Consider the following 21,007-nt stretch of genomic DNA (forward strand, 5'->3'; position numbering starts at 1 on the left):
TAAATCAAAATCATTCCCATCTTAAAAAAAAAAAAGAAAGAAAAAACAAAAAACACCCACTTGCTTTACAAGAAGTTTTTATGCTTCAGAAAATGGTGTTGAGAATAATATTGCTTAACAATGATTCTTATAACAGCATTACGTACAACAATTAGTTCAAAAAAATTCTTCAACCGAACTACAATATTTTGGCACTGTGACTAATGGAGTTCACTGCCTTTCCAATTAATGAGAGTTTGATTCTTTTATCAATTGCACTATGATTAGATCACAGCAAGAACCTTTTCCATTCCTCATCCCTCTCACTGTTATCAAAAGGCCTTTATTGTTGGCTTTTAACCTGGCTTTTACTCTAAAGTAACAGTTTATCAAAATCCTTGCTGAGAACAACTCTGAGAAAAATTGATATTGACTTTTATCAGGGGTAAAACTTCACTTTCAAATCCAAGAACTAACACTACTAATGACTGAAGGATCATCCCCACCAAAATCACCTCATGCATTTGGCTTTATTTTAAGGATTGTGATTGTGGTTCTTTAAGGACAAGTAAGAGTTAATGTCATTAAGAGGGACAAAAATGTAATTGTTTATCACAAAATATTACAAAACAGCCTGAAGAATCTTTTCATAGCCCAAGTAATCAACCTTCTATCAAGGTGGGATAATTGTCAATCAAGCTTTCAATTCAAACACAGCTGCTAGAAATCAGAGAGAAGTGAAGCCAGGCACTTCACTGCAGTTTAAGCACTGAGCTCAGAAAGAGAGTACAGAGTCTTGGCACTAGTTGAGAACCTGTTATAACTCCATGCAGTTGTAAAAGCAATCAGAAAATATCTCTGTTTTGGAAAGTTTTGTTTTACTGAAGATGAAAATGTATGTACTTTTCTTACTGGTTAAAATGGTACTTAATGAGAAAAAGAGAGAAAAGTGAGTTTTTTTTCCTGTAATGTATTAAAGGAAAATGGTGATTCTTGATTTACAATAGCAATTAACATTTCTTTTAACCAAATCTTATTAGTAAAAGCCTTTTCATAGCTTAGTAGACTGAATGAACATGGCCCAGAAGACTATGAGCACTCTGCAATGACCAGTCACCATTTCAGCTATATTTTTTATTTTTTTTATATTTTTGTTTTATATTTTTTTATATTCATCTATATTTTTTTATTTTTGTACTTGTCTACTGATTGTAATTTAGAATTACATATATGAGTACTGATAGAACACAGATGTATTTATATTTTGCTTTTGCAAACTGTCACTGGTAGTTTACGTGTCTTTTTTTTTTTTTTCTCCTAGGTTAATATGTATCTAGTAGAAGTTTTGTAATCTACTCTATTTGAATACTTACTGTTAAGCAGGATTTGAATGAAAATCTGGAAACCAACAGTTCTCACAGGAAACTAATTTTTACTTTTATGTGCTGCACTTCCATGCACCATGATCGTTTCTTATACCCTTATGTAATTTTGCTCAAATATTGATTAGTAATTTCGTAAATCTGAAAAACACAATTCCCAGGTGATGACCATGACCCTAGAAAAAGTTTTGAGAAAACAACCTCATTACGAGACGTACCTTGCAATAGATGTTTGTTTAACTGGAAATCCACTGCAGCAGCTGCCCAGTGCAACGGTACATATTTGCTTCTGAATCCTTTCTCAAAGGCACTATTTAAACATGTTGATGAACTGGACTGGATTTCTCCCCACCTCCATTCCAGCAAAACAAGGAGACTCAGAAGATAAAATTTGTTTTGTTATTGCAAGTAGTGCTCCGCGGTAAGTGAGAAATTTGCTTTCTAAGATTCTATTGAAATAGGAATGTGAAAAGTTTCCATATTCCTGTACAGATGCAATGTCTGTGTGTACTGCTGCTTAGTCACATTTATATTTGAAAATGAATATACTTCTATTTCTAGAAGTGTTTGTATATAGAGCTTCTACTTGTCCATATTTGGCTTGATGTTAAAGATCTGGCAACTCTAGCTTCCCCATTTTGGAAAGAAGGAAACAAGAATTACTGCTTAGAGAATATCAGTTCGATTCAAGATATACAATTTGTTTCAGATCTGGTTGTGATTTTTAAACTGTGAATAAGTGACATTGATACTGAGATTTTTATGATGTGTACAGCTGTACTAGCTGTCACTTAACTATACACAGCATCCTTAGCAGTAACTCGTAACAACAGAAAAATTTCAGTCACCCCCATTCTGGACTTAGTTCAGCGCTGTGACCTAGAGGGGAGAGTTTGCATATCCTGAGCCAGTCACGCTTTACACTTCCTTTCTGGGCTCTGTTTTAACTTTTCTTCTGCCAGTGTCTGCAAGGGAATCACTTCAGCCTGTCAGCACCTGACTTTAATTAGCTGGAGAAGTTTCTCAAAGGACTTCTCTCTTGGAGCTACTTTTTGCAGTAATTCTAGAAGTTCCACGGAAAGGAGTCAGGAGTGAGAAAAAGACAGATCATTAATACATGATGGCCGAGGTGGTGTCATTCCTCCTTTCCTCAGCCCCTAGCCAAAGACATAAGTTTTCAGAAGGTGCTGGATCCAGTGTTTCTTCTACTGCTGTAGGCAGCATTTATGCATGTGACCACCTTCACCAACTTTTGCATGGAAGAAGATTAGAGCTAACAAAATGGTACGTTAAGTGCCACAAAAGCAAAACTGCTCAGGGCAGAGATGATGTTTTTATAATAAAATAGAAACAAAGAGCACAAGATGAATCATGCTGTTAAGATGTGTGAGAGTTCTGTGACACTTGTATCAAACCAAACTAGAAGTGTCCATCAGCTGCTTGCTTTATTTGCTTTGTGTCTTCACCTGCACTGTCAATGGAGCATAAATCGTGAAGAAGAAATATGGACTGAATCCTGAAATACTTATTTAAACTAAACTCTTACTACTGGCAAAGGAAGGTCTATCTGAATAACCCCATCATACCTTAATGTTTCTAGTGCAAAAGTGGAAAAAAATACTAAAAAGAAAATCAATTAAAAAACCAAACATATTTCTGCTGCATCCAGCAATTTTGTTCCTCAAATCAGAACGTTGCATGTTAATCTGATTTGAAAGAAGGATAAAACTACACCTCTTGACAGGGCTTGTGGGGGAGGGCTTGAGGACCAAAGGTCTGTTCCTTTAAATTTCAACATTTTCTTTCACATTTTAGCAGAATTTTTTTTAATTAACTTATGTCTTTTCTCCTTTTTTTTTTTTCAATGCCTTTAACATCTATTTCTGAAATATTACTTTTAAATTTTCCAATCTAATTTCTGGATAAATAAAAGAAAAATACCAGAAAATGAGCTATAGTAGGAATCAGAATTGTTCTATAGATTAAGGTCACAAATTGCTAAAAAAAAAAAAAAAAAAAAAAAAACAAGAATATAGTATATTTTTTGATGCAGTGTTATGAAAATGTCTTAAAAAAACAACAACAGCCCACAATACTTTGAGGCAAAATACATTATTTCTACAGCTTTTATATGGTTTATAGAGAAACTGGCCATGGTAGTTATGAAATCCAAACCACTGAATGAATCATAGATAGTAATCTTGACTATTACTGCCTGCAAAACTCATCAATGGCAATGGCAATGGCATGATAATTTAAGTTCCAATTTTTAGTTCTGGTGATAGAAAAAGTGCAATAATAATTTCCTCACTATTTCACAATGATTTTGTGAAATTCAGTTAGTGCCTGTGGAATGTTTTGGTTGGTTAAAATCTTCTATGAGTACTCATCTTTTGATTGCATATCTGAACTTAATATTCTTAAACTTTCTTAATATATTTCCTAAAAGCATAGATCTTTAATTTTATATACCTCCCCTCAAAATCTGAACATTTTAACTGTGATATGGTTTATCAGCTGATATCTTTCAAAAGTCTGTGCATTCTGTGATTTGAAAGAGAAAATCAAGCTATTGCTAAGATGGTGAATTTTCCCCTTCTCTGAACTACACATACTTGGATAATACTATTGATTTTTTTATGTGATTAGTTTTAGATTATCAGATTAGCCTGATAATAGCTGTGGTTGTGAATTTTTGCTTTCTGGTGCTAGTAGTTTATAGCAACAAGCTACAATCATGTCCAATTATGTACTAAGATTGTCTGTTGCATGACTTTCAATATCTAGAATCTGTGACCCAATGGTATCCTATAAGATTTGTGGTAAACATGTACATATGAGGTTGAATTTACAGATTTACCTGATTTTTCTGTCATAAGAATAGAGAAGGTAACAACAATAAGTCTTGCAAGCCACTGAGGTTCTCTGGGAAGTGCTAAATTTATCACAGAAGAAAAGTGATGAAAATGTTTGATTAACTTCACAGCGATCCACTGTGCCTCAGAAAAGTGGTACAGAAAGTAACTAATATCACACTGGAATGACTTAAGCACAGATCTGGATTTCTCTCCATCTCTTGTAGGTTTTAGACATTACAATAAACATCTTTGTCATCTCAAGGATATGCACAGGATGTTTCTGCTTGGTACTGTCTGTGAGGAGACCAAGGAAGTTTTTACTGGTTCAACATGTAGCCACTGACCTCTCCACCAGAGCACATTAATGCATCACACTGGTATTTCTTGCTTTTATCAAGACAGCACAAGGCTACTTTTTTTGTAGCCACTTATTTGAAAAACTCATGCATGTCTTATCATGAATGAGATTGACAGAGCTGCAGTGCTTTTCTCTGCTGATATTATATGGAGTTTCACCTTTGGGAACTGAAAACCTTTCCACTAAAGACCACTGGTCCTCTCCTTCCAGTCTTCCTTTTGACAGCTTTATACAGGTGAAAGAAAGTATCTTAGAGGAATTTCTTGCACATTGATGAATAAGCCTAAATGGTCACCACCTGAAAACACCATCTAAATTACTTTAAGGATTCCTATGACTCCATTTTATATGAATGCCCTTTGTTTATGCTGGGTAACGCCCAAATTCTAAGTTTAGTTAGGGCAATATCTGAAACACATCTATTGTGGTTTTATGATTGGATCCCTTGCAAATAAGAGTAAGAACTTCGGTTTTCAGAAACTCTCATTTATTTGATTTATTAGCTTCAATCCCAATTAACTTGTATTTTTGCTATTATAATTTGTAAACTAAGTTTGTTTTTTTCCTCAGATCATTGCTGCTGTTTTTTTTTTCTTTTCCCTTTTCTTCCCTTTGCCTGTTTTTTGTGCTGGTGGGCTTGTGGGCCTGCTGTCCCCCGGTCATGGACACAGATCTAGAGATAAAACTGTGACATCCCATTTCTCTCTTTCTGACTTTGGAAGTAAATTCTTAAAAAATATCCTCCTCTTCTCCTTACCAGCTAATGAAGCACAATTATGATCTGTTTGAGCTTCTCCACCCAACCATGCTCTTCCTGACTTCTGGGAAGGAGGTATTTGTTCAGCCTCACTGTTCAGCCAATTCAGTAATGAGTATCCACTCCACTGGCTGTCACAAAGCACAGAAGAAACTGTTCTACTTAAACTTATACTCTTCATAATGTTAGCACACAAACATATATGAAAATCCCTGTATAATTATCTGATCTTACAGGCAAATTGGAAAAGGATTTTTTTTTGTCTTTTTTGACTTTTTCACCAATAATTAATCCCTGCATTTCTAACCAAAAATGCATGTGTACAAAAAATAGTTTTGATTCAAAGATAGTTTTGTTTCAAAAATGTTATTAGGTATGAGCCAATTTTGATGAATGTAGACATTTCCTACAAAAGTTATTTTAGTTAAACTCACAAAATGAAAACATTTAATTATTTTGATATAGAAATTTATACAAATGCATAATGTAAGAATTATCCTGACATGCACTGGGGAATCTCATAGAGAATAATCTTTTCAGAAACTTACTATTTTTCAAAGTAAACTATTAGAAAAACAAATACAGGACAAAAAGTTAAACATATTTTATTATTTCCAGCAATGCACTTCTTTCTTCTATGTTATCCTGGAGAACAACTCAAATAAAATTCCTCAGGAAGAATACACTGAAGTCTACAAGTTAAATTTCTGATGCCATTTAGTTAAATCGAGCCTTTAAATACAAGAACTAAAGACCCGATTCTTCTTTACACAAAAGTCTCTTTATACCACTCTGACAGTACAGAAGGGCTGTAAAACAAGTAATGCGATGAATGCCTGACTAAATGCCTACTGGCACAGACTGGAACAGTGAAATGAAAATTAACCTCCGCAGTTTTTCTAAGTATTTTTATAAATGGAGGGTGTTATGACTGTCATGAAAATCACTAACAGCAGAAGAATAGAAATAAGCTCACTAATTTTTGTTTCATTTTTATGACAGAGGATTTCAGAAATTGATTGAAGCTGTGAAAAAATAAAATAGATGAGTGCAAAGGCCTCTGTGGATTTTGCCGAGGAATGGTGTTCTTTGTTTTTGGAGAAGTTGCAACATGAAAATAAGTATTTATGGTAGAAGTGCTGACATAACATTACTAATAGCACCTCTACCAGAGATTGTTAAAATGTGTATTTACTCAGGTGCAGCATTAAATAAGAGATGTGAACTCACCATAGCAACTCCTGCATCACATTGCAGATATGCTGCTTCTAAGATACGGCAAACGTTTCTGAAGAAACATACCTGAATATGAGGTAAACATCTACCAATTTCAAATTATTTTTCAAAACACTTTACATAAAGTATAGCAACTAAAGTATAACAAAAAGTGGTGTAGCTTGATGTTATGTAAATTACTGACTTATGACTGGGCTTTGCCTTTTGTTGTCCCATGATTATTGCCTCAAAATCTAATTTTAGGTAGCTCCCCAGTCTCTATGAGAAAAATCCTGGCAGGATCTTTACTGAACTTCTCCAGAATGTCCTTATGAATTCTTAACCAGGAGTCTCACTCATCCTTTTCAGGCCTCCTTCTGGTGTCCCTGCACAAATACTGCTGTTCACCACAAGAGATCCAATGGAGTTATATGACTTCATCCAAGGTTGGAAATAGGTTTTCTCCTGAACTGTTCTGCAGCTCAATTTTGAATTTACGACTGTTTTCCCTTTGTTATCTACTCAGTTTGAATTTTATTCTCTAATATGTGTTTGTTTTGTTTGTCTTTATTTAGATTGAATTTCCATCCTATACCTGAGCAAAATGTTTATTTTTGTTTTTGTTTCCTTGTTTCATTTAAAGGTTGAATCCTTTTAGTGAGTCTCCTATAACTGATATAAGCTTTTTTTGTGTTGAGTTTAATTTTGGTACTTTTACTTTGGAGGCCTTTTCTTTAATGCATCCAGTATTACTTATATGTTAAGATAAAGCTTTTAGATTGCTACTGATGTACCACCAACTTCATCTTGACCAAAATTCTTTCTATCATGCCTGTTTATATGCATCAGAAAAGGAAGATTTTCATGATGCCTGGTGGGTTAGCATGCCTGCTGCAAGGAAGCTTTTGCAGTCAGTCCTTCCGTGTACTTTACCCAACAATCCATAGCAGACTGCTCCTGAAAGGTGAAGTAAGCGATTGCATCTGCTTTGATCTTTTTTTGGTATTAACCAACTGTACTTTCTCTTCTCAGATATCACTTGTACAGGGGATCACTCATTCTCTCACATCACCTAAGACTGATAAAGAAGACTAACAATACTCTTATCTTTCTTCTCTTTTTCTTTTCCCCTTCATTTATCTCTGTAAGTTCTTCTCTCACTGCTGGCCAGCTTTCCTGGGAGACAGGTGAAACATCTTTAATCAGTTGGCTACATGCTCAAGGGCTAGAGGCTTCTTTCCCCTCTGTATCTAGCCCATGGCGACTATGTGGAGGAAGAGGAGACATAGAAGATTGCTAGTTCTACTAAGTTACTACTACTATAAAGGCTTACAGTCTGATTATCTCTTCTTGTTTCTTCTCCTCTAGCCTACTTACACTAAAACTAATTTGTCAGTGAACAGGATATTTGAAGATGTCTACTCTTTTTCTGAAGAAATGAAAAGATTACACAAGGTGTTGTTCAAAATAGTGGCTCACATGGATACAAAAATGCTTTGCATTCATGATTGTTGATGGCCAATGCACTAAGATGAACCATAACGTGCCTAGATGCCAATTGTCAATAGAAACATGGAGCATTATACCTACAGATTTCTTCTACAGAATATCACAAAACTAATAAAAATCAGGATCATTGCAAGAATCATCTGTGGGCTAAACCTCTGAAGTTTTATCTAGTGTAATCATCAACAGCAATTACTTTCTACACTTCATGGAAGAAAGCACTGTACTTCATGTAAAACATCAACACTTGGTAATTCTTCTGCACTTCAATATTGCTTCTCCTCCAATGTCAGTTGAAGGCCAAATGAGAGATCTTTGCCACCCTTTAACACCTATCTGTTGTGTAGACAATAGCCACTGAATCCTGGGCTAGACCCAGAGACCCATGCCCACAATTATATTAAAATAATATAACGCTGTAGTTTTTCTAAAACCATGAATCTCACAAGCATTATTTTCAATCTTAGGGGAAGACTAAGAGTACATGTGCCATTTTAGTTGACATTTCATTATATTTTAGGCCTTCCAAATTTCAACAGAATAAGTTGCATGGGGAACATAACCACAATAAGTGACTGGATTTAATGTATTTGGGACCAGCAGGGAGATAAAAGATGTTACTGCAAAATATGTAGGTATCTTCAATATACCAAAATTTCTCTGAAATGTCCAAGTTCAGAAAAGCAAATACAATGATAAGATCCAGCAGTTATTGTTCAGATGTATTCTATATTTATGTTCTTCTATTTAATATTCTGAACTCTGTGTTAGAAATATTTTATGTCTCAGATATTAATAGTAAAAAATCTTGAGCTACGTTAAAACAAATTAATCTGTTAAAATATCAGTTATCAGTCTATAAAAATGTCAGTGTTTTTGCCAGAAAAAAAATAATGTGAAAATCAAGCAACCATTGTAGTGCTCTGAAACAGCTTCAGTGTCATAGGTATAATTAAATAAATCTAAAAAAAAAAAAAATGAATACAGATAGTTACATGCAAAAGTTCTATTTCTGTAATTATTATTTAAATGAATTCTACTAAGCAGTATAACCTATTTTTTGGTTATGTTCTCAAAATATAAGTTTTAAAGAAACCAGGATCTTCCTAAATGTACAAGTCATGAGAAGAATTGTTTGAAACAGGCTCAGACACATTATTCTTTACAGTTTCTGGTTTGTCAGAGTCGTGGTGGGGTGAATTAGCAGGAGTAAGACTAGCAGCATATCCTTTGTTACAGTGCCCTTGCTATTACTGAGAAATATGTGCCAACAGACACAGATTAGGGTTAAAATGGTACTGCCCCCAAATTACTGAAATTTATGTATTTGAATGTATATTCTTCTTCATGCTCAAAGTGATGTTTTTTCTATGCTCAAAACTCACAGACTTGTGTGAATTATCAGACTTTTATATATATATATAGTCTGTGAGTATGCATGTATATGCATATATACACATGAAGAATGAACAAGTTTACTATCATGGAATATACTTTTAATAATATCTTTATGGCTAAAACTGATTTTTAGCTTAATGATGAATGTTTATCACTGCCTTATTTTACCAATAGCTTTCGATTATTTTGAATTTCCAGACTTCTAATGACTCCTAAATAAATACGATCCCTGTTTAGTGAAGTTTATTCTACTGTCAAAATCCTTGCTTTTAGATACCTCAGAAACTCTAATCAAGTTAAAAGGTTAAAATTACTGCTGCATTCCATAAAGCCCCTGCTGCCGTACTGGAACTCCCAATCTCTTCTTGTTTGCTAACCAGTGAACTATTCATTAGCTTGACACACTCCTTTCATTTGTCCTGAGAATTCATGACATTGCAGAATAAGAAGGTTCAGGAAGGTCTTTTCCCATGGTACAGAAATACAAAAACCTTAAGTATAATGAGAACACTTTAGTAACAAAATTGGGGATTTAGGTAATGGCTCTAAGTGTATATACATATATATGTAAGTATGCACACGAAATAAACAAACATATTTGTTCACCAAAGATGTTTAAAAATCTTATGTAGAAATCTCCTCATGAAGTGCATCCACCTCAAATGTTATTTATTTCAATTACAGCACTGTTTCCCTACAGTGTTTTCTATTTTCTTTTTTTCATGGATCATTATTTATGTTCACAGTAAGTGATGATGCACAGCTACAGAAGGGATGATCCCCAGCAATACTGAGTGTTCCATGCCCCAGACCCAAGCAGTCTTGGCCATGGCTTGTAAGCCTATCTCTCCCCTGCCTTAGGACCTGGGTGCTTCTGGGTGAAGCTCAACTCTCCATATGCCCCAGAAATCAGTGCCCTCTGCAGACCCCAGAAGGATGGATGCCTTTTCTCCCAGATGTACTGCACTAGGATACATTTAACCTCTGATTATTATTGTTAGTGGGTACAACACTTGCCGCTATTCTGGTGAGAAGGAATGATTCAGATGGTGCTAGAGAAACACCACTGAAGGGTACCTGTGCCAGGATTTAAAGGAGACTATTTGGCTACATTATGGTTCAAAATGTTCTTTGAGATGCTCATGATGCTCTGCTTTGACTGTGCTGTTGGCCAGCCTAGGGATAATGTAAACCACGTTCCCATGGTCATACAATTTATTGTAGAGCACCTGAGCTGTACCTAGCTTCCCATCTTCTCCAACCCTCCTTTCCAAGCAGTAATACCTCTGCAATTCTGGTTCTGTGGAGAGGGTGCCATTTGTTTCCTTTTTTTCTTTGGTGTCTATTGGACTTGACATTGGCCTGCTAATTGTCACTTGTGGTGACATCCTCCACAAGTTTGCAAGATACTGAAAACTAGGAATTGTTGGTTGTAGTTCTCAGATGACTGAAACAATAATGCAACCCGAACTGATTATAAAATAATCATAATCTAGATTATGATTAAAGATCTAGATTTATATACTCACTGTAGTTGTAGACATGTAATTAGCTTATCAACAGTAGCTTTGATTTTCTTGCACTGACTTCAGATCCTTGTGTTTAACTTGTCCTTGTAAATGTAAATCCATGTCACTAAACCCTCAACAACCTGTATCTAAGTGAGCTAAAGGTTTGCTTATGTGGCTATCCAAACAGAAGTGTACCATTTTCTGTAACTAGTGATAGCCAGAGGTGGGACATGACCAGCATCACACTTGGCTGCCTTTGAATCCATGGCCTGAATAGACAAGTTTCTATTTATAACTGGATTTATTAAAAATGGTATTTGGCATGAGTACAGACTGTTGCTTGGACTTTGGTCTCTGATCCGAGGGGGAGGTCCCAGCCTCAACCTCTTCCCTGCATGAAACAGCAGCCACCACAATGAGCCATGGAAATATCACATCTCACTATTCATACTGCTGTAGATAGTCATTGGGTGCACCCAGTCATTAAAAATCAAGTCACATCCATTTGCCTTATTAACTCTGCATCACAATAATTTATTTCTTCTTGACTTTTCTTCCACCTGCCTTACTCCTGATTGAAACAGCCTGTTCCAAATATTATGAAATGTCATTAAAAAATAATGTTTTATGCTGCTTAAAGTTTTATTTTCCTTAAAATCCCATTTCTAGTTTTCTTTCTGAAGAAAAGTTTGTGTCATCTTTGTAAAAATTAAATGTCAGCATTTATGTGGCTTAGAGAAATACCACAAAACTTCCACTGTTAACTTCTTAAACATAGAGAAAGCATGACAATTTTTTTTCTAGTTCTGTGTTTGTATGGTGTTTTCATTTACAATATTTGAAAAAGAATGATTATTTCCCTTTTGCGGTAAATATTTCTGTTTGACATCACATAGTAATTTCTTATCAATGGCCTCTGAAATTAGTGAGCCTAAGAAACTGATATAGCTTACTGCTGAGTATAAAATTCATATCAGCCAAGGGAATGGAACACACTGAGTCCTGAACAGATATAGGGAAAAGCTAAATCTGTCCCACAGACTTATTGATACAAGTGGTCCATTTTAAAAATTGTATTCCAAAGTCACATCTGTCAATTCATATTTCTTCCCCTATTCCTTTTTCTTTAGAATTTGACTTTCAGCTATTTGATTTAAAGGAAAAAAAAAGATACAGTACTCTGCATTTATCTTTTTACTGGAAATATTTTGGGTAAGTTCTTCCTCTCATTTTCCCTGCCAGTGCAGTCATTTTTTGCATAGAATATCATTACAGGTATATTTTACAATATAGTAATGAGTAACACAACACAAGCACATCCATTTTCTTAATTAAATGAGGTACAGATCTTTGGCTGAAACAAACAATAATATTATTTATAGCTCAAATTACATTATATAAAGTGTGCTCTCATCTATGAAGAGATTGTAAATGACATGGTAGGGTTCCGTGTTTGCTTTATTACTATTTTTTTTTCTTCCCAATGACTTTCTTGTAGACCTCTCTTTTAATTTACAAATAAAACTATGACTTTCTTGATTGCCAGCACTGAAAATTCAAGCTGTGTTCTTTCTGGTTTATGCCAAAATAGACTCTGGTTCACCTCCTCAGTGCTGAGGTGGCTCTTGCAGGGCTGGTGGGAACAAAAAGCAATAACAGTGCTTTTGCCAGTAAAAAGATGAAGTGAACAAATTCTCTCAGAAGTAGGAAGACACCAATTTTCAAGTCAGCTTTATAGAAAACAGCTGTTGTTTGAAACAAATGCTCATAGCAGAGTGGCTGAGTGGAAAGGTCAATTGCTTGACGTTCCTCTACAGCCTTCCCTCATTTCTTCTCCCTTTTGATCATTCCAGCTCAGCGTGCATTTCACAGTGATTCCTGAAGCTAAGCAGCTTGTGTTTGTGGTTGCACAACTGTTTTCCCTGGTGGAAGTGCTGGACTTATATGTTTCTGCCCTCTCTTAATTGTTAGCAGGATTACAATTGTGTTGGTACAACTGTGTCTGGGGCTGTTCCACGCACTTGATGGAAATGATTTTTGTGGTAGTCCTTGGGCTCATCGCTTTGGAGCCAAGTCCCAACACAACTGCCAACAGTTACATTGACAGTTCTGCAGGCTATTCTTCTTGCTTCAGGATTTGGGATATCAGGTGAAATCTAGGGAAAGCAGTTTCCCAATTATTTTTCTCAAATCCCAACTGAAGATGAAATTGTACTCAGTTCTTCTTACTTAGCTGCAAAACCTTCCCAATTGGCGAATTATATCTTTGCTGTGTCTGATGAAAATACCATACTTTGGGATGATCTATGAAGTCTGAGCTCCACCATGCTGATGGAGTACCTACTTTCCTTTTGCTGTGGTTTTGTTGGTTCTTAGAGAAACACACAGAAGGCAGGAAAACAATCTTGAAAATTTTATTATCTGCTCTTTGTTGGACCCACTGATGTCTGGACCATCAACTGTTGTAACAAGTAGGTGGCCTGTACCCTGCAAGTCTGAGTGCCACCAACTGCTCTGAGAGCACTGAGTGCAACACCTGGTGCCACAGAACTTGAAGAACATTGAGAAGCAAAGCTGAACAATTACTCATGCTGCATAACATGATAATTCTAACAAGAGAAGAGACACTGAGCCACAGGTGATGTGTTCTGGCACTTATAGTTCCCTCTGTTGACATGTCCCCTGTGAAATGTGACTCTGCACTGTCTCCTTGGGTTAAAGGAAAGTGAAATTTAATGGGACCTGCACAGAGGTAAACACATTCACAGTAAACACGTCATCTCTTTTTACCTCTTAGATCAATGCAATTCATGTATTATGGTATCTGTTATGTAAGATCTGTTGCAAGAACTTGTGATATCTGATGAATAAGGGGCAAAGTCTAAGTTTAATTTTTGAGTATTAGGTGTTTAGTGCATTCTGTGGTAACCTCCTCCGAGGTCTTATTGCTCTGGTTGATACAATTACAGATGATCTCTTTCTTTGATTCATGGCAAAGGGATAGTCACTAATTGCCCTGAGGTTGCAAGCCCTGTGTGTTAGTAGCTGTACAAGTGTAATCAAAAGATATTCCTTAGGTCTAAGTGCCAAAATTCAAATAACAGACCACTGTCTTTTTCATTTGGCTGAACTGCAACTTTACATTATTGGAGGCAATCTTTGCATTATATGAGTTGTGAGCCATCTAAATTAGAACGATCCTCAGAATCAAAATTCTTTCCTTAGCTTGATTTTTAATATTCATATTACATCAATGCCCATTTTGACATCACACAAACTAGTTAGTGATCAGCAAGCTTAATCCTGTTCATTTGATTCATGAGTTGTCTCATGGGGGTTAACTGAAGCACTAATAAGAATGATATAAACAGGGTTACTTAATTCTTGCCTAGACAACATTAGATCATTTGATTAGATACTTTTCTTCCCTTCAAGGCCACCAAAAGAACAAATTAAGAAAGACTCACAAATATCTAGTTTGATCTACAATCAAATTTACAAACCACATACATTTCAAGGGAGAAAAATAAGACTTTTTAACACGAGGAGCTTAGTGCTCTTAATGACAGAATGAGGACAGAGAAATACTAATAGATTAGTATAATTAATTAGGCAACTTAAAAATATATGAAAAGTGCATTCATAAGGGAGTAAATCCTGCATACTAATTGAATATTTTGCATGTATTGTTTGCAAATGTATATTTTTCCTAAGGAAAAATGAATGTGTGCTCATTTAGTTAAAAGATGCCTCTTACTACATACCTAAGAACATTCAGAACAGATTGAAGGACACCAGAAAAATCGACTGTAACATTTCATGACTTCTTATTTATTGACATGGCAATTAAAATTTTTATTATTTTAATATCTCTTTGCAGGTGAAATGCAGTTTGGGAAGACAGATAATACACGCTCAATTGCTACTCATCATTTTACTGATGGATAATCTAGAGGAGGTAATTTTTTTATTAATATAAATATATATTGCATACAGAAAGCTTTATGAAAAAATGCTAAGGTTTGCGGAGTAATTTCTCCACATCAAAGAACATTTTTAGCAAGGATTGCACCTGGAAGCATGAACTTTGTGAAAAATCTGACTAACAATCATATCACGATGGTTATTGGTCAACAAAGAATATACAAAACCTCCTCTCCTCTCCTCTCCTCTCCTCTCCTCTCCTCTCCTCTCCTCTCCTCTCCTCTCCTCTCCTCTCCTCTCCTCTCCTCTCCTCTCCTCTCCTCTCCTCTCCTCTCCTCTCCTCTCCTCTCCTCTCCTCTCCTCTCCTCTCCTCTCCTCTCCTCTCCTCTCCTCTCCTCTCCTCTCCTCATTAGTACTTTTTGTTCTATAATTTCCTATATTCTATTGCTGCAGTAATCGACTGAGATATTGGTAAATTAAATGACCTGTCCCACAGGCAAATCTCAGCAATTGCTTCAGGCAGCGCAGTTAGAGGTGGCCAACTCTGAACAGTCTTCCAGTGTGCACAGTTTGCTGAGCAAACATGAGGTAGGGAACAAAATCATTTATTTTGACCAAATAAGCAATAGCTGTGGTTAGAATAAAGATTCAGTGAATTAAGGTTAAGCATGCAACCTTTGGCATTTTCTGCCTCTTGGGTAAATAGCTATTACCCTTTGCTCATTTGATTAAGTGTTGCTTCGAAGTCACCTTTCTTATTTTGCTCTTTAAAAATCACACCAAAATTAGTCAATATGAAACATTTACATCTTTTGGTGCTTTAACATTAATTTATTCTTGGGAATGCATGATTTCTTTACACTCAGTCCAGGCAAAAAGCTACCACTTTGTTTTGCTCAAACCTTCCAGGAGCCAGAATGGAAATTTTTAGAAAGAGGAAGTTTTTTGAGGCTGCTGGTGTGTGGTAATACAGTAGAAGCAGATAAGGCATTGTTGCGGCATTCTGAGCTAATGTGTTCCAGCACCTATATCATCACCTTTACACTTGGAAAATCAGCCTGCGTTTTTCTTTGGAAATCGTTTTTTTTTTTTTTTTTTTCCCCTGAGCCTTGCCTTCCCTTGCCTTGCCTTCCCTTGCCTTGCCTTCCCTTCCCTTCCCTTCCCTTCCCTTCCCTTCCCTTCCCTTCCCTTCCCTTCCCTTCCCTTCCCTTCCCTTCCCTTCCCTTCCCTTCCCTTCCCTTCCCTTCCCTTCCCTTCCCTTCCCTTCCCTTCCCTTCCCTTCCCTTCCCTTCCCTTCCCTTCCCTTCCCTTCCCTTCCCTTCCCTTCCCTTCCCTTCCCTTCCCTTCCCTTCCCTTTTCAATATACATTAGTACGAAAGAGATGGTAGCATCACTTGGTGGACAAAGGAAAATGAGGTAGGTATATACAACAGTAGAAACATGCAATAAAAAGATGGTGGAACAGACTGAGGAAAATAAGCAGGTTGTAACTAAGTTCAGGCTGATATTGGAATGAGACAAAAAGAAAATATTTGATGTGTGCCTGTGGCAACTATCAATATTAATATGAATGTGTAATGGCTGTTAGAAGCATAAAACTAGGTGAATAAAAATTGATCATAGGATTTATACAAACCATTATGGTGATTTGAATCCTTATGATCAGTGTTTACTTATGTCTTTGGGTAGAATAATTAACATTTAATTGCAGGCAAGCAATTTTATGTCAGAATAAATCAGAACTTGAGTGCAGCGAGTCCATTTATCCAACAATGCAGTTGATTTTGGCGTTCATTCAGCATTCTTTAAATTAAGTTTTAATGCAAAGCATCTGAAGCACACTTAATAAAGCCATTAGATACAACTCATATACAATGAAATGGTCCCCTATCCTCCCTTTATCTCCTTTCGACCCACACAGAGCTTATTTTTACAGTAGAGATCCATTTTTTTGATCTCTAAACCAAGGGAAACAATGAGCCAAACAAAACAAAACACATATGCAATAAAGGTGGTTGATTTCTGAGGCTGAAAGGGTAAAATGCAGAATAAATTCTTGTTCCAGGAATGTTTAGTTAAACGTTGAGAAATGTTGTTTTCTAAAAGAATTATACAGATTAAATGGTCTGGAACAATATCATATCAAATGACTGATGAGTGTATTTTAAAAGCAGAAGATCTTAATTTAGAATGGGAAATAAAATTATATTTTAGAATTTATTTTTTCTGGTTTTAGTGTATGTTAAACAAGATGTGACCCGTCCTAAAATTGAGACTCACTTGAGAATAATACAAAATGTTATTGAAGTACAGATATGCCTACAGGACAGCAAAATCCCATCTATGCCAATGCTGAGACTCCTGAATATCTCAGGCAGCCCCTGCTTGAGCTCCAGAGCTAGCAAACTGCCTTTGTGAATTACCAATAGACTGTCAAACATCTGAAACAGAAGCAGAATGAGCTGGAGGTCTTATAAATTTTTGTTTTGTTTTGTTTTGTTTCTTAAACCGTTTAAAGTCAGATCTTGTGATCTTTGCAGTGCAACTGGAAAAGCACATGTGTGTTCATGGGAGATGTTCTGTGCAGTGAGTGAGCTGCTGCTGGGGAGAACCTGGGGTGTGGAGGTGGTGGTGGGAGCTGCTGACATCCAGTACTCTGGAGCTGGCCATCTCGGCACAGGTATGTGGATGGGTTCTACATGACAGCTATCCCTGGTGAAGAGATAGACGAACTTCTGTGCACCTGAGCTGGGGTCACTAGGGTGACAGCACAGTCTTCCTCCCATTGAGGATGATGAGTTGTGGGGGTTGGGGATGGGGATGCCACCAACATCAGCTGGCTGTCATGCTCAGCATGTGGGCAGCTGAGATGACAGTCAGGAGCCTCTGTCTTGGTTCTATCAGTATTCCATATTATGACATCATGAGACAGGCTGTTTGGGTGAAAAGGCACAGTGCACTGCTGAGCTGTGTTTCCTGGTTTCTCTAACAGCCTCACATGAGTTCTGACTCTCCGAGAGGAAGATACTCTGGGATGTACTGTATTTCCTAGGAGCCTCCACATGATTTCGAATTCTAGGTGATGGGTGAAGGGTTCTCGTGTCTTTTCTAGGAGGTGAACCATGGAGGGCTTGCTGATAAAGTCTCAGACTGATTCTCTCTCCTCTGGTTTTATTTTTGGTTCATTTTGATATGTTGGTCTGAATTATTCTGTATTATCTCACATTCCTTTAAATAAATTAGTTTCTCCTGTCTCAGTTGCATTTTTTCCCTCTTCCTTCCACCCCCCTCCCTTTCTACAAAGGGAAGGGGGATGTGTCATGTGATTAACTCTTCAAACCATGACTGCCTCCCTTCCAGCTGCAGGGCTCAGCACAATTTCAATTTGCTGAGCTGTAATGCCACTGCCCCGGCAGCTGTCAGAAGCATCAGCTTTCCAGATATCAGGCAGAGAGATGACTGGCAGCAGAAAGCTGAGCATCTTCATCGGCCTTCTGTCCTTGTGCCCTGCCAGAAACTGCTTAGTGCTCTGGAAAATAGGAAGAGGTTAAAGCGTTAGGAGAATGGGGCAGGTTTTGGTCAGCATGCTGGTTAAAAAAAAAAAAAAAAAAAAGCATGTTTTTGGGGGTTTATTGTGCAGCTGTTAAAGTCTCTACCAGAATTATCAGTATATCCTGGAGCTAGAAAGTGGAAAACCATAAGACAAAAGACAAAGTTATAGATGCTACAAATCAAGGAAAGGCAATTACAGTGAGCTCCCAGAAAATAACAGTCTAAAGAAAGCAAGGTAGTTCTAACTTTGTGTATCAGTGTGGGAAGTAAATCAGAGGATATCAGGCAACATTACCTAAAAAAAAAATATTGTCAGGTTCTGGTGGCTGATATTTGATAGTGGCAAAGAAAACCCAACCACCTAGCACCTAGCCTCCTAAATATTATATTGCAGTTGAAAATAAATTGCAAATGCTTTGGTTAGAATTAAGTACTGAAGACATGAACAGGACATGTCTACTGTTTTGTACTGCCTCATTACTAATCATGCCATCTGCAATGCCTAACTATATATAAGTTTTTGTTTGTTTTAGATTAGACTTGGGAAATAGGCAAACATTCAGAAAGAAATCCTGAAATAAAAGATGTACCATTTCTGTTTCAGTTTAAGATTTATTGTATCGTCAAAATATTGTCACTTGCAGGAACTGGAGAAGACAATTAATGAGAATGAACTCCATGATTTTCTAGCATTATCAGAGCAAGGGCCTTCATATACATAAGTCAATTTAAAATGCCTCCTATTTATTTCCGTGCAAACTACAACAATGAGCACAATAACACTATCTGATAACACAAATTCTCAGCTACAAAATAATATTTTTCAACACAGTCACCTCCCTTAGCTATGCGTTTTCACCAGTGATAAACAAGAGCCTGCATGCCATGCTCATAAAAATCTGCATCAGCAGAGGTGACCCACTGTTTCACAGCAGCTATGATAATGTTGTTGCTAGGAAAATGTTGCTGATGCAGTCCATCTGTATTGGCCTGAACAGATGGAAGTCAGAAGGCACCAAATCTTGATTATATGGTCAGTGTTGTAGGACCGACAGTCCAGCCAAGATTGAAAATGTGCTGTAAGGTCTTCAGAATGGTATGGGGCCTGGTGTTATCTTATTACAAGAGAAAGGTTGTCTTCTTCTCTGGCCTGACTATGGAATTTCATGCCTCCAGCTTTGCAAAGTAGCAGTCAGAATTGATGGTTTGTCTGGGTTCCAGGAAATCCAGAAAGATCACCCCTTTCCTATCCCAAATGACAGTGAACATCATTTTACTTGTTGAGGGCTGCATCTTCAACTTTTTGTTTTATGGGAAATTCACATGTCACACGCCATGGACTGCTGTTCTGACTCCAGCTTGTAATGGTGACACCACATCTCATCAGCAATAATGACGCGATCCAGGAAACTGTCACCTTCAGTCTTGTATTGGTTCAATAGGTCATGACCAACTTGTATACAGTGTTCTTTCGGATCCTGTGTGAGCATTTGTGGGACACACTTGGTTCAGACTTTGCAGTGAAGCTGTATTCTTCTCCATGCACAGTTCCCTGGTCATAATCATATGTTTTGCACAGGTGAGCTGATTGAGCCACTCCATCCACCTCCTAACTGTGCTCACATTCACTGTTTCTTCTCCATAAATGTTCAGCAGTGAAGAATGCCAGTGGGTGCATTTTTTTCTGCATGGAGGAATTCAGTGAAACTTTGCTTCATACACATTTCCATGTCAGACATATTTTGTCAGACTGCCCCTCTGCTGCCATCTGTCACACGGCAACAAAATGTAATGGAATATTGGTGGGAATGTTCAACCTAGAATCATAGAATCACAGAATTTTTTTAGATGAATGAGACTGTTAAAGGTCATCTAGTCCAACTCCTCTGCAGTGAATAGGGACACCCACGGGTAGAATAGGTTGGTCAGAGACCCATTCAGCCTGACCTTGAATATCTCCAGGGATTGGGCTTCCACCACCTATCTAGGCAACTTATCCTAGTGCCTCACCACCCTTATATTAAAAAACTGCTACTTTATTACCGATCTAAATCTTCGCTCTTTTACTTTGAAACCCTCTCCCCTCATCCTGTCACCACGGATCCTGATAAAGATTCTACCCCCATCTTCCTTATAGCCCCCCTTTAGGTACTGAAAGGCCACTGTCAGGTCTCCCTGGAGCCTTCTCCAGGTTGAACAGCTCCAGCTCACTCAGCTTGTCTTTGCAAGTGAGGTGTTTCATCCTTGAGATCACTTTTGTGGCCCACCTCTGGATGTGCTCCAACAGATCCACATCTATGCTGTACTGAGAACTCAACGTGTGGACACAATACTCCAGGTAAGTTTTCACCAGAGCAGAGTGGAGGGACAGGATCACCTCCCTCACTCTGATGGCCACACTTCTTTTGATGCAGCCCAGGATACAATTGGCTTTCTGGTCTGTGAGGGCACACTGCTGGTTCACATTCAGCTTGCCATCCACCAGTACCAGCAAGCATAATAAAATAGGAGGCATTACTTTTGGAGCACCCCTCTGCAAATTATATTCTAAAATTTCGAATGCCTAT

The 21,007-nt window shown here is 37.2% G+C and overlaps 1 protein-coding gene and 1 long non-coding RNA gene across 4 annotated transcripts in view; one reads left to right on the top strand and one right to left on the bottom strand.

Moving 5' to 3' along the window:
• SLC38A4 (solute carrier family 38 member 4) overlaps positions 1 to 1,870 on the bottom strand; it is a 32,268-nt gene extending 30,398 nt beyond the window's left edge. For both annotated transcript variants that reach the window (XM_046937951.1, XM_015281357.4), the window contains exon 1: positions 1,580 to 1,870. The gene's annotated coding sequence lies outside the window, so the exon portion shown is untranslated. The remainder of the gene's footprint in view (positions 1 to 1,579) is intronic.
• Positions 1,668 to 20,147, top strand: LOC101749586. 2 transcript variants are annotated; one of them, XR_211004.5, is made up of 5 exons: positions 1,668 to 1,782; positions 14,845 to 14,922; positions 15,385 to 15,476; positions 17,429 to 17,568; positions 17,881 to 20,147. It is a non-coding gene; the product is annotated as an uncharacterized LOC101749586 (long non-coding RNA). The 2 variants fall into 2 exon arrangements; XR_005841205.2 differs by lacking the exon at positions 15,385 to 15,476.
• The last annotated feature ends 860 nt before the right edge of the window (positions 20,148 to 21,007 follow it).

The sequence above is a fragment of the Gallus gallus genome, chromosome 1, assembly GCF_016699485.2.
Source record: "Gallus gallus isolate bGalGal1 chromosome 1, bGalGal1.mat.broiler.GRCg7b, whole genome shotgun sequence".
In the NCBI taxonomy this organism is placed as follows: domain Eukaryota; kingdom Metazoa; phylum Chordata; class Aves; order Galliformes; family Phasianidae; genus Gallus; species Gallus gallus.